This window comes from Corvus kubaryi, unplaced genomic scaffold (assembly GCF_017639235.1).
Source record: "Corvus kubaryi isolate FWS band 111438036 unplaced genomic scaffold, C.kubaryi_AGA036_p1.0 37308, whole genome shotgun sequence".
NCBI lineage: Eukaryota > Metazoa > Chordata > Aves > Passeriformes > Corvidae > Corvus > Corvus kubaryi.
The window spans coordinates 23,406,345-23,416,885 of NW_024581096.1; positions in this window are offsets into that span (position 1 = coordinate 23,406,345).

The window sequence follows — 10,541 nt, forward strand, 5'->3', positions numbered from 1 at the left end:
TTTTTTTTTTTTTTTTTTTTTTTTTGTGCTTGTTTGTTGTTTGTTTTGGAATGGTGAGGGGGAAGCTTCTTGAGACTTCTCTTTCAACAGTGTGGCAAACCACGCCATATCCTGGCTAGAAGATTGCCGTGTCTGGAGGTTATTGCAGTTGGAGCCATTTAAACAGCATTCACAGTCAGTGCTGAGAGTTGCAGTACTGCAGCCCTGCATAAACTTCTGTTCCTGGTATTTCTCGAAGCAGCTGCAGAAGGTTCTTGGGTTTTCCCCCAGAGCCCCATCTCAAATACCATAATTTTTCAAACTTAGCCTCGCAAACTTCTTATTTGAAGTGTGCTTTCTCTGCTGATTGCAATGCTTCTCAGTTGTTAATAAACTCTCTGATACACTCTGTTGCTTTTGTGTCTTGCTGCAGAAATGAGAAGTATATTGTAGTGGGTCATAGCCTAATAGCTTTTAGATCTGGCAATATTAAATGTATTGCATACATGGACATCTACATCTGCCTTCAGGTATGTCCTGAATGATGTGTCACCTTTAGACTTTGGGTTTCATCAGGTTTCTTCAAGTAATGTATTCCATTTCATTTACATGCATATATTTTTAATATATTACATTTTCAAAAAGTAGTAAGTCCAAATACACCCTGAGTTCAAAAACCACAGTACCTGGCAGTGCTAACTTAAGAAGAGTGCTACTGTTCAGTGCAAAGACATGGAGTCATGTGCTGTTCTGACTGGAAACCGCCAGAATCAAATGCCTGACTTCTGTAAGGCGGGCTACATGAGCAGGCAAGAAGCAAATCTACATCCGTCCATATCCTAACTCAAAGGAAATGGGAAAAAAATACATGTATTTTGTCCTCTCTAAAGCATTTTGTAAAAGGAAGTAAAGCTCTAGCATGGCCTGGAGATCCTAAGAGATACTAAAATAACTAACAGAGTTTCAGATGTCAGTTTTGCTCTTCTGAAATTTCTCATTGGAAAGGTATATCTCATCAGTTGAGAATTAGTGTCTCTATCAAAAAAGTGTTTTATTTTGGGTAATGCTTTTATTTGTATCAGGATGGTTTTGCTTAATGTGTATAAGTAAAAACGGACTTGAGCTGGAGGGAGATACTTCCTGAAAGAGCAGATTTCATTCACTGCCCTGTGTTAAATTGCATTAAGTTTAGGGAATAGCACTATCTTCTTTTTAAAAGACTGGCCTTTGATCTGCAAGTTAAATATTCAATTGTAAAAGTAATGGATGTTGCAATTCAAGCAGTGAAAAGAAGATGAAAACTGAAGCTGGCACTTCAAACAGTGCCTGTTCCTAAAAGTTTGCATCAGATGATAATGGAGAGGGTGGTGATGTGCATCCCTGCCACCAAGCTGTCAGTGCCTCTGAATATGCCACTTTCCTACCCATGTTCTTAGTGCGCCCTTGACATGGACTGATGGACTGCTGTTGCAACCATCCTGTCCGTACTCCTCCTTGATTCTTTGGGATGGGGTAGTTGCACTTGGAAGTGCAGGTGGCATCCCAATCCAGCTAGACAGAAAACAGATGCCTAGCTCCTGCACCTTCTGATTAAAAGGAGGTGAGGATTTCAATCGCAGGGGCATTTGCCACCAAAGGACAGAGTACTGTGGAATAAAGATGAAGTGGTTGTAGGAAGTGGGGACAACAAGGCTGCTGAAATACAGGCTGTCTGGCAAGGGCATTATTTCCAGGGGAGCTCTCCTCACCAAACAGCCGTCACAAGCCCAGATCTCCTTGAAAGAGAATACCACAGTGCATGTTGCCTGCACAAGCAAAATTCAGGAGCCCAAAGCTGTCAGAGAGGGCCTGGAGGTGTAGGAAGGGTGAAGATACAGAGCTCTGTTACTGTCTATTCTTTCCCTATACTGATGCTATGCAGGAACAACCAAGAGTTTCAGGAACATGTGCCAGCCCAGCATGCATGGCTCCAGGACTGCTCTCTCTGTTCCCTCATTCCCCTACCCCAGGGGAGGATGTGGTCCTCATCTATTGCTTTTTGCAGGTTCCTCCTTCTGAGGGGCAGTGCACAGAGGTGTGCTTGAAGCTATTCTTGCCATCGCATCTTCAAGGCATTATCCCACCTCTGAAATGGTAAAGGCTGCTATGAGTATGATTACGTGTGTTCTCTATTGTAAAAATGAGCTTAAACGTAGTGATTCCAAATTCCTTGAGATTTGTAAGCTTGATGGTCGTAGTCGTGTATCCTTGTTTCTTGTCTTCTCTTTCTCCACATGGGTGCCAACCCCACTGCACTTCAGGTTTTGGGGTAAATCTCTGGCTGCACTTTTCTGGTTTAAGGTTTCTTAGAAAGTGGTGATCATGAGCCTGTCAGACACTTGTTTCTAGCCTTGCAATGACATGGAGATTCTCGAGAAAATTCTTCAGATGGTGATAGCATATCTTGAGCTATGTATTTTCCCAGGGAAATCCTCAAAAATATTCCTGGAACTTAATGGTTCTTTTATCATACCACATTTGATGAGGCAGTGACAAATGCCAAGTTCAGTGCCCTAAAAACCTATTTTAAGTAATAGTAGCACTGCTGCACACATCACAACATACACATATATCTTAAAGAGAAGTCAGCTACCGGGAAATGAAAGAGAAAACCAGTTGAAGTAGATCAAGCTGCAGAGCTCTTCAGCAGGGAATCCAGAGATTTTCTTCCTTGTCAGCACCCTCCTTTTCATATGGATGTACATTACTTGAAAAATAGATGCTTCCAAACTTGATCTATGCTCTCTAGTGTGGTCCTAAGCTTTTTTAAGGTGGGAACATTGTCTAGAATGGCACTTCTCAGAGAACAAATTCTTTAGTACATCCACTGGAGTCACATTGTCTACCTCTTGCCATGGTGCTGCTTTGAAGAAGGCAAATTGCCTGTGGGTAGATTAAAAGCTCCTTTGCTGTAATGTGCAGTTAAAACGACAGGAAAGCAGAATGTGTCATGCCAGAGATCTTCATGCAGTTCCTCAGAGCTTGGGCAGATCAGCTTTGCTCTGGTCTGGGGGTCCCAGCTGATCAGAGGTCCCAGCAGCATCCTCTCAGAGACGTGAGGAGTATTTCTGCAGAAAAGTAGCCCCAGAACACTGTATCCAAACAGAAGACAACTGGTCGGTGACCTGTGTTCTGATAGGTACTGATGATATTGTGGCACGAGGGTTTTCTCAAGCGGGATCAGTATGTGTTTGTGAGAGGCTGCAGGTACCAGCAAAAGGTCAGTAATTTTAGCTGGAATTCGTGCTGTGCAGACCGTTTCAGCCACTGTTGAGAGCACAGAGATTTCAGATAGAATCAGTGAACTACTTGCTACAATCTTGCTGCAGCAACTTCGAACTGGTTTTAAGATACCAGTATTAATAAGACTTTAAATTTTCTGCATGTGAGATTCCTTTTGTACCTGCACCATGGGTGGCTGTCTCCCTTCACAGCATCTTAAGGCTTCTGGGTTCACACAGACGCCAACTGCATGTAGTAGACCTACCCATTGTCCTACTGCAAGGACAGGCTCCTCAGTTTGCAGCTGGGGATAATGGTCCCATGTTGAGGCATTTGAAAGTGAGACATCACAGCACGCAGCACTGCAGAGCTTGAGCCCTGTGAACATATTTCCAGTATTCCTAGAACTTCTAACCTTGAGACATTCAAGGATAAGAATGTGAAGTGAACTCAGAAAATCCGAACTTGTCTAACCATGACTTCGTGCAGTGGTCCTTTTCCTCTTGCTTTTCCCTGTAAGGCAGGGATGTTAAAAGAAAATAGCTTTTGCCACTAGGTGGCATTTAAGGATTGTGTTTGGTGGTTGTTGTGGTTTCGTTGGTGTGTTTTTGCTTTGTATTTGTTTTTCTTTTCTTTTTTGTGTGTGTTTTGTTTCTTTTTTTTGTTTGTTTGTTTTCGGTTTTATTTTTTTAATACCCTGAAACACAGTATTGAAAATTGCCTAACTAGGCAAAATGGATTGCTAACCTAGTTTCCTCTCTCCCTCCAGCTGTTGGAGAGAGTCACTGAAATTGGCTTTTGGCTATTCCTTGAGATGATCTAAGGGCTGCCAGCAGAGTAAAGGAACAGGACTTACCTGCTGTTTCTGTAGGAGTTGGTACCCTAGAGAGAGTGAATCACCTGCATCTGAGGGACAGCTTTTTTCCACCCTTCTCCTGAGGAATATCTGCTGCTGGGAGATATCTCTATCCTTAGTGCTGTAGAGTGAACAGATACCTTAATCCAAAGGTCCAATGTCACAATGTTCTTTTCTGAACTTGCTATTGATGCAGAGGAATAAATATGGATGCGCCTTTCTTGCTGTACAAGAGATAACATTGCCTGCATTTTGTCATTGCCCCCTGAACAGCTTGTCTCAAACAGCACATGCACATTCAGAGCACGTGTGAGTCACCATCCACCTGCCAGCAGGGACAGGTCATGGGAACAGCATCAACCTAAACTCTTCGCTTAGATGCTAACTTTGCTTACATGTTTTATAAAGGCTATTCAACACATTTTTTTTCAGTGGCATAAAGCTTCTAAACATCTGACATCTTTGCTTAGTGTTTGCAAATAAACTTTGACAACTTTGCTCAGCTGCAAAGGCAAAAATAGATTAATGCAGGTAAGAGTCAAAAGTAGTAAATGAGGACTGGTCTCGGAAGACAGCGGAGTTCAGTATCTGGGGCTCAGGCTGAAGATCCCAGAAAAAACATCATCATCATCATGCTAATGATGCCAAAATAGTGGCAGCTAACCCTCTCTGCAATGCTACATCCCCATCCCAGAAGGATCCCACTGGCATGACAATCATGGTGGATTTGTTAGCTTGTGTCATGCATGCCCCTTTGTCAGGGCAGCAGCAGGAGAGATAGTTCTTTCTTTTCTTGGGGTGTGGTGTTGTGGTGTCCAATGCCTGTCATGTGCTTGCACCCAAGGAGCATGCCTTCCCACTCTGCTCTTTCCAAGTACCTATATGCAAACCCACTTCATCCTCTCCATCCACACTTCTGCACCAGCCTTGCTGACATGTCTCCTGCTCTTCACCCTGGCCTCTGGCAAACCTTAGGCTATCAATGGCCAGGCAACAACATAGAAGTATGTGGTTTGCCTGCACACTGCCTACAGGGCCTTTCTCTGCCTGTAGCATGCCCCAGAAACAAAGATGACAGTGCTTGTTGCAGGAAGAGAAACAGTCACACAACAGTCACACAAGTCAATAAAAAGCAGATGGCTAAAACCAAGAAAACTGCCTGTGTGGGTTTTTTTATCACATGATAGCAGGGCAGAAAATGTGCCCATCTCTCCATGGCCGATCACACAGTAAGAACATCAAAAAGGGTTTTACACCTGTTTGATCAGCAATGCTTAAATATTAGTAATTGCTAGTAATAACACTATAATACTTGTAGTATTATTTATTACACGTATTTGTGGAAGTTGCAGTATTCTCACTTCCTCTCATCATGCTACAGGTTGCATAATTTTTAAGTTCTGGTTTTAGTAAAGAATCAAAAGGAGCAAAAAATACTGGATGATGTGAAGGTGTGAATCTGAAACACTTAAACAAATGCTGGCAATTAAAAAGCTCTCCTTGAAGGAATTTTTCTTGCAAATGCAGTAATTTTCCATCTGGGTCATTGTGGGGGGAAAACAAGCAAAAGGCATAGTTTTGTGAGGGAAAATAGGAAGCAAAGTAAGCAAACTCATCACTGGGTTAACTAAACTGGCAGGTTTCTTCCCTGACTCATATTTCTTCAGAAATTCTATAGGTGTATAATCTGTTAAAAAGTAGATGGAGTAGTGATCCCAAAACTGCTGTCATTTATAGCCATAGACAGATGCATGTAACTATTCATATTGCAACATTATTAAGTTGAGGCTCTCATTAAGGACAAATCAGGGGTGACCTGTTTTAATATGCCATAATAATTCATATGCCATATGAATTACCTGAAATTCTGCTGGAAGCCTGATGAGTTAAAATTATCTCATAGCTTTATTATCTGAATTGGCGCCAAATGGAATTAAATCTAGTTAAAACAAAAAAAAAGTCAAATTTTAATATAATTATTATATCATTAAATGTGAACCAAATGCAACTCAATGTCCAGGCTATCAGTAGTTTTGATACTAAGCCAAATTTTTAATTTTTACATTTCTTTGGGTTGACATAGGCAATACATCTGATTTATCTAGTGCATAGGTTTTTTCTGCAAAAATTACCATCTTTTCTATTCTGTGATAAAGTAACATTTACGATTGTGGAGTTCTAGCTGTTTTCATTCTCGGCAGCCTCTTGAGTCTGATTCATTCCTCACATCCAGAACAGCTTCCATCCCTTTGGAATGGAACAAAAGTTGTGTCAGATAAGCAATGTTCAACATGATATCCTGTTCCCAATTATACCCCTATGATTTTCCTGTGGTTTCTCCTTCTGGGGGCCCATTAGTCCTGGAAGAGAACATTCAGGCTGTAGTATTTTCAGTCTGCCATGTAAAACAGGTCTTTCAGTATAAACTTTAAAACTGTAAATATACTGTCAGAATTTGTATCTGCATTTAACTTGTATTTTCATGTCACACACACACACATGTGAATTGAAGAGGATTTAGGGCTTTTATCATGACAAATGCAGGGGGTTTTGAGTCACTCTGTTTAAAGGGGCTCTATTTATTCCCTTCACATAATCTTCATCAGAAATATTTATATTATTTACTGCAAAGAAGACACAATGCATGACTAGGAACTTTGTCCACTCAAAGGGACATGCTGTACTTTGCGTCAATAGCTGAGGTTGAGCTCAACTCCAAACACGCTGCTGACAAGCCAGAGTAGGGAGATGTAGCAGGTGTTTCAGAGGGTTTGCTCTGCATGGTGGTGAAACTTGTGGTCTTTCTTGTCCCAGCACTCTGCTTAGTTGGCTTCCAAACATCAATAAACCACAAAATTCAGTGTTTCTTTATATGAGCAGAGCTCTGAAAAAGTTCTTTTCTTGCTGTGTGTTAGAAAAGTGCAGCAAGTAAGCAGGAATGCATCTGTGTTTTGAAAACAGGAAGGCTAGCTGTGAAAATTCCACCAAGACCATGGTCTCAAAGCAGTCCTCAGTTCATACGGCTTTTTGTCTTCCCCAGAAGCTATTACAGTGTTTTCTTTCCACATGGAGATTCTTCTTACAAATCAGCTGCTTTGAAACCTTTGGGTTTACCAGACTCTTCTTTTTAATTGGCACCTCAGGGTGAGTATGTAAAGAAACATGTAGGAGAAGGTTGTTCCCGAGGTGGTAATGGCTACTTTTCTCTCTTTGCTAACACAAATACACCAAGTTCCTTTGCTAGAATTATCTTGAAATTGACTAGCCTATACTGTTTGTTTGCCATTATATTTTTCCCTTAAATTTCTGTTGAGATTTACATGTGCAAATAAACAAGTCACTACAAAATTTCTGTCTAGATCCCCATCAGCTGCAGAGCATGACAGCTGCCTCACTATTAACCACACCAAAACTCACTATTTGGACTTCTTATTCTCAGTCCAGAGTGCCAGTTTGCCTGCCCAGTTTTCGAGGAGTATGAGACTGGCTACAAGTGAGACCAACAGAAAGCCAAACTTATCACTGTTACTGCAGTTTTTGATATCTGATCCAGCTACTGAATTAGTGATGAAAACCAACTTTGAAAGAGTAGCAAAACTGAATGAAAGCCTAAATTATATATGAGGCTGCTAGCTTTTTTCTTTGTCTTTCTTCCCTCTTCCTTGCTGCTAGTGTTGCCTGTGCCAAGTCATTCAGCAGTCCTCTTTTGCACTGCAGATGGGGCACAAACACTTCTAGAAGTTGCTATTCATACCCACAATGATGTTCAGAGCTCAGATACTCATGTCAGAAATACTGTAGTATGAAAGTGTAATGCTACTCACTGTCATGCCTCTGTTCAAATGACTTCTTGGTCAGTAATCAGCCCCAGCATCATAATTCTGGTGAAAACATCTGTATTTTTCCTGTGCATAATGAGAGGGTTAAGGAGAAAATTTTATTACTATGTTGCCGGTATAAACTAATCACGTCTACCGTGAGGAACATACAAATAGCTTTTCAGATGAGAGGGGAAAAAAATCTGCCCTGTGCTAGCTAGATTTTTCAAGACATTTTAACAGCAAACAATTTGTCTTTTGCCAAAGTAGCCAGGAGGGACGGAGAGATAAAAATACTGGATGATTTTGATGTAAAACTGGGCAAGAATTAGGAACTTATTAAACAGCTATAATGTACTGAGAAATAAATATATTCTCAAGCCATTAAAACTTTCAGAGGGGCTGGATGGCTGCCACTGGCAAAGGTCTGTGACACTGTTGCACACATCCTTGTCTAATAGCTCTTCAGAGAAAAGTGGAAAATTTCACAACACAAAAATTCTTGCTTATAATCAAGCATCTTGGACCACTTTGTTCCACAGCGTGGTGAAGTTTCCCCTGGCCACTTTGATCCTTTCTCTCTCGCAGGTCTTTCTGATACCCTTCAAGGTTATGTGAAGGAGCTGGGAGCTGGATTGCCAGGCCTGACTACAGGTGGTTACAGCTACTGGAAAAGATCTTCTCTGAAACGGTCAGGGCTGATACCTGAGGCCAGGCTAGCTTGTTCAAAAGCCATCATCAGCAGTTGGAAATCTGGGCCCTCAAGCCTGGATTTGGTGAACAAAAACTGCAAGGAAAGTCAGACCCTCTCACAGGAGTGGAGAACTGACAGAGCAGGTAAAGACCACAGCTGCAGCTACATCCTACATGGCCCCAGTCCTCAGGCTCTGCACAGTTTTTTGAGTGCCTCTGGCATATGCAGAAATTGAATGGGGAAGGGAAAAGCAGGTCCTTGGTGGTTCTGTGCCCCTCATGCTCTCACCTTGGCATAGTCAGAGCCAAGAGGCACTGGCTCCTCTGCCAGCTGCCCACCACCCTAGGACAAGGGTGGCCAGTAGGGCCCTTCCTTCCTGTGCGGCAAGGCCCCAGGTACAGCCAGCATGATGTACAAGTGTGCTGTCCTGGGGAGTTGTGCTCAGGAGTGTCCCCATGTGTGCTTGAATTTTATTAGTGTCACTGCAACTGTACTGTATCACTATTCAGCCCCCTGCCAGCTTCTCCTCAGCTTCTGGAGTTACCCAAGCAAGCCTACCCTTCCCTGCTCTCGCATAGCTGTATGTGAATACTGAATGTGTGTGAGAGGACTCTTCAAGGCTCTTGTGCCTTTCCCTTCTTGAGACCAGTTTTCTTGAGATGTTGTGGTAAAATTTTGAGATCAATGAGATTTCTTTCAGGGATTTCTAACGGAATTTGCAGGGGGGGAGTATTTGAGTACTCATGTGGGCTGCTGAGATGCTCTGTTTCTCAGAGAAAAGATCTTGTCATTAGGATGACGTCCAGGATCTGGTGGCCATGAAGAATTGCAGCTCAGACCAGAGCACAGCATGGTTTTTTCTTTGGACTCAGGAAATATCTGTCTTCATCCATCATCTGTGACTAACCCTGGGTTTTCTGTAAAGAACTGTAGTTCTCCCTAGCTTTTTAACCTCAAAACATTGCAGACCAGCCAGGGACTAACTTGCTTTAAATAATTAGCATATTCTTGTATGCATACATTCCAGTTCTTCACTCAAGGAAAACCAATAAATTACTTTTAGCTGGTATAGATTTAAGGTAGAGCTAGCTCTTGCTGCTGCCTTTGATGTACTTGGATCTGGTCCATGCACGGAAATGTAATTTAACTTGGGCAGGTATCACAGTACCACAGCTGAACCACTCTTAGAGCTGGTAACAGACACCACCAGGGCTAGCACTGTGCTTTGTAAATAAACCTGCTTGCTAGCAACCACTCTATAAATCGCTAATGCAAGACACACTGTACGGCACAGATAAAGCTTCAGAGGCGGATCTTATAAAGCATCCAGCACACACAGGGAGCAGCTGCGATATCCCTTCAGTTGCTCCCCTAACCAGATTAGAAGGCCCATGCTGAAGTATTGAAGGCATATGACAGACTGTGAGTCTGTCTTCTGCCTTTACCTACTAGTTTAAGCACATTGTGAAAAGTTTTGTGTATTTCCCTTCAAACAGCAGATGAAGTATGGAGTCACATATATGGATCTTATTTCTTTATCTCTACACAGAATTGGTATGTAAAGGTGGTGATATTCACAAAGGATTGTCATTCAGAGTTGTCCTGTGAATAAAATAGAAACTTCTTAGTATGTAAGTATATGGTGATTCTTAAGATACTTCAGAGATACCTGACTACAGTGGTTGAAAATATGAAAAATTGTTCTGGTCTGTTCAGAAAAACCTTTTGGTCCTGTGAGGTGCTGGTAGACTGCAGTGCAAGCACATGCTGCTGGCAGCATGGTTTTCCAAGGTGATATAAGCTTATTTCACCCCTCTGGGTGAGCCCCAGCCTGTGGCCTGTGAGCACAAATGGAACTGCAGCAGTTCTAATGGGGTCACAACAGGGTGAGTCATTTGATAGTCAGGCTTGAATTTTCTATCATAGCCAGAAA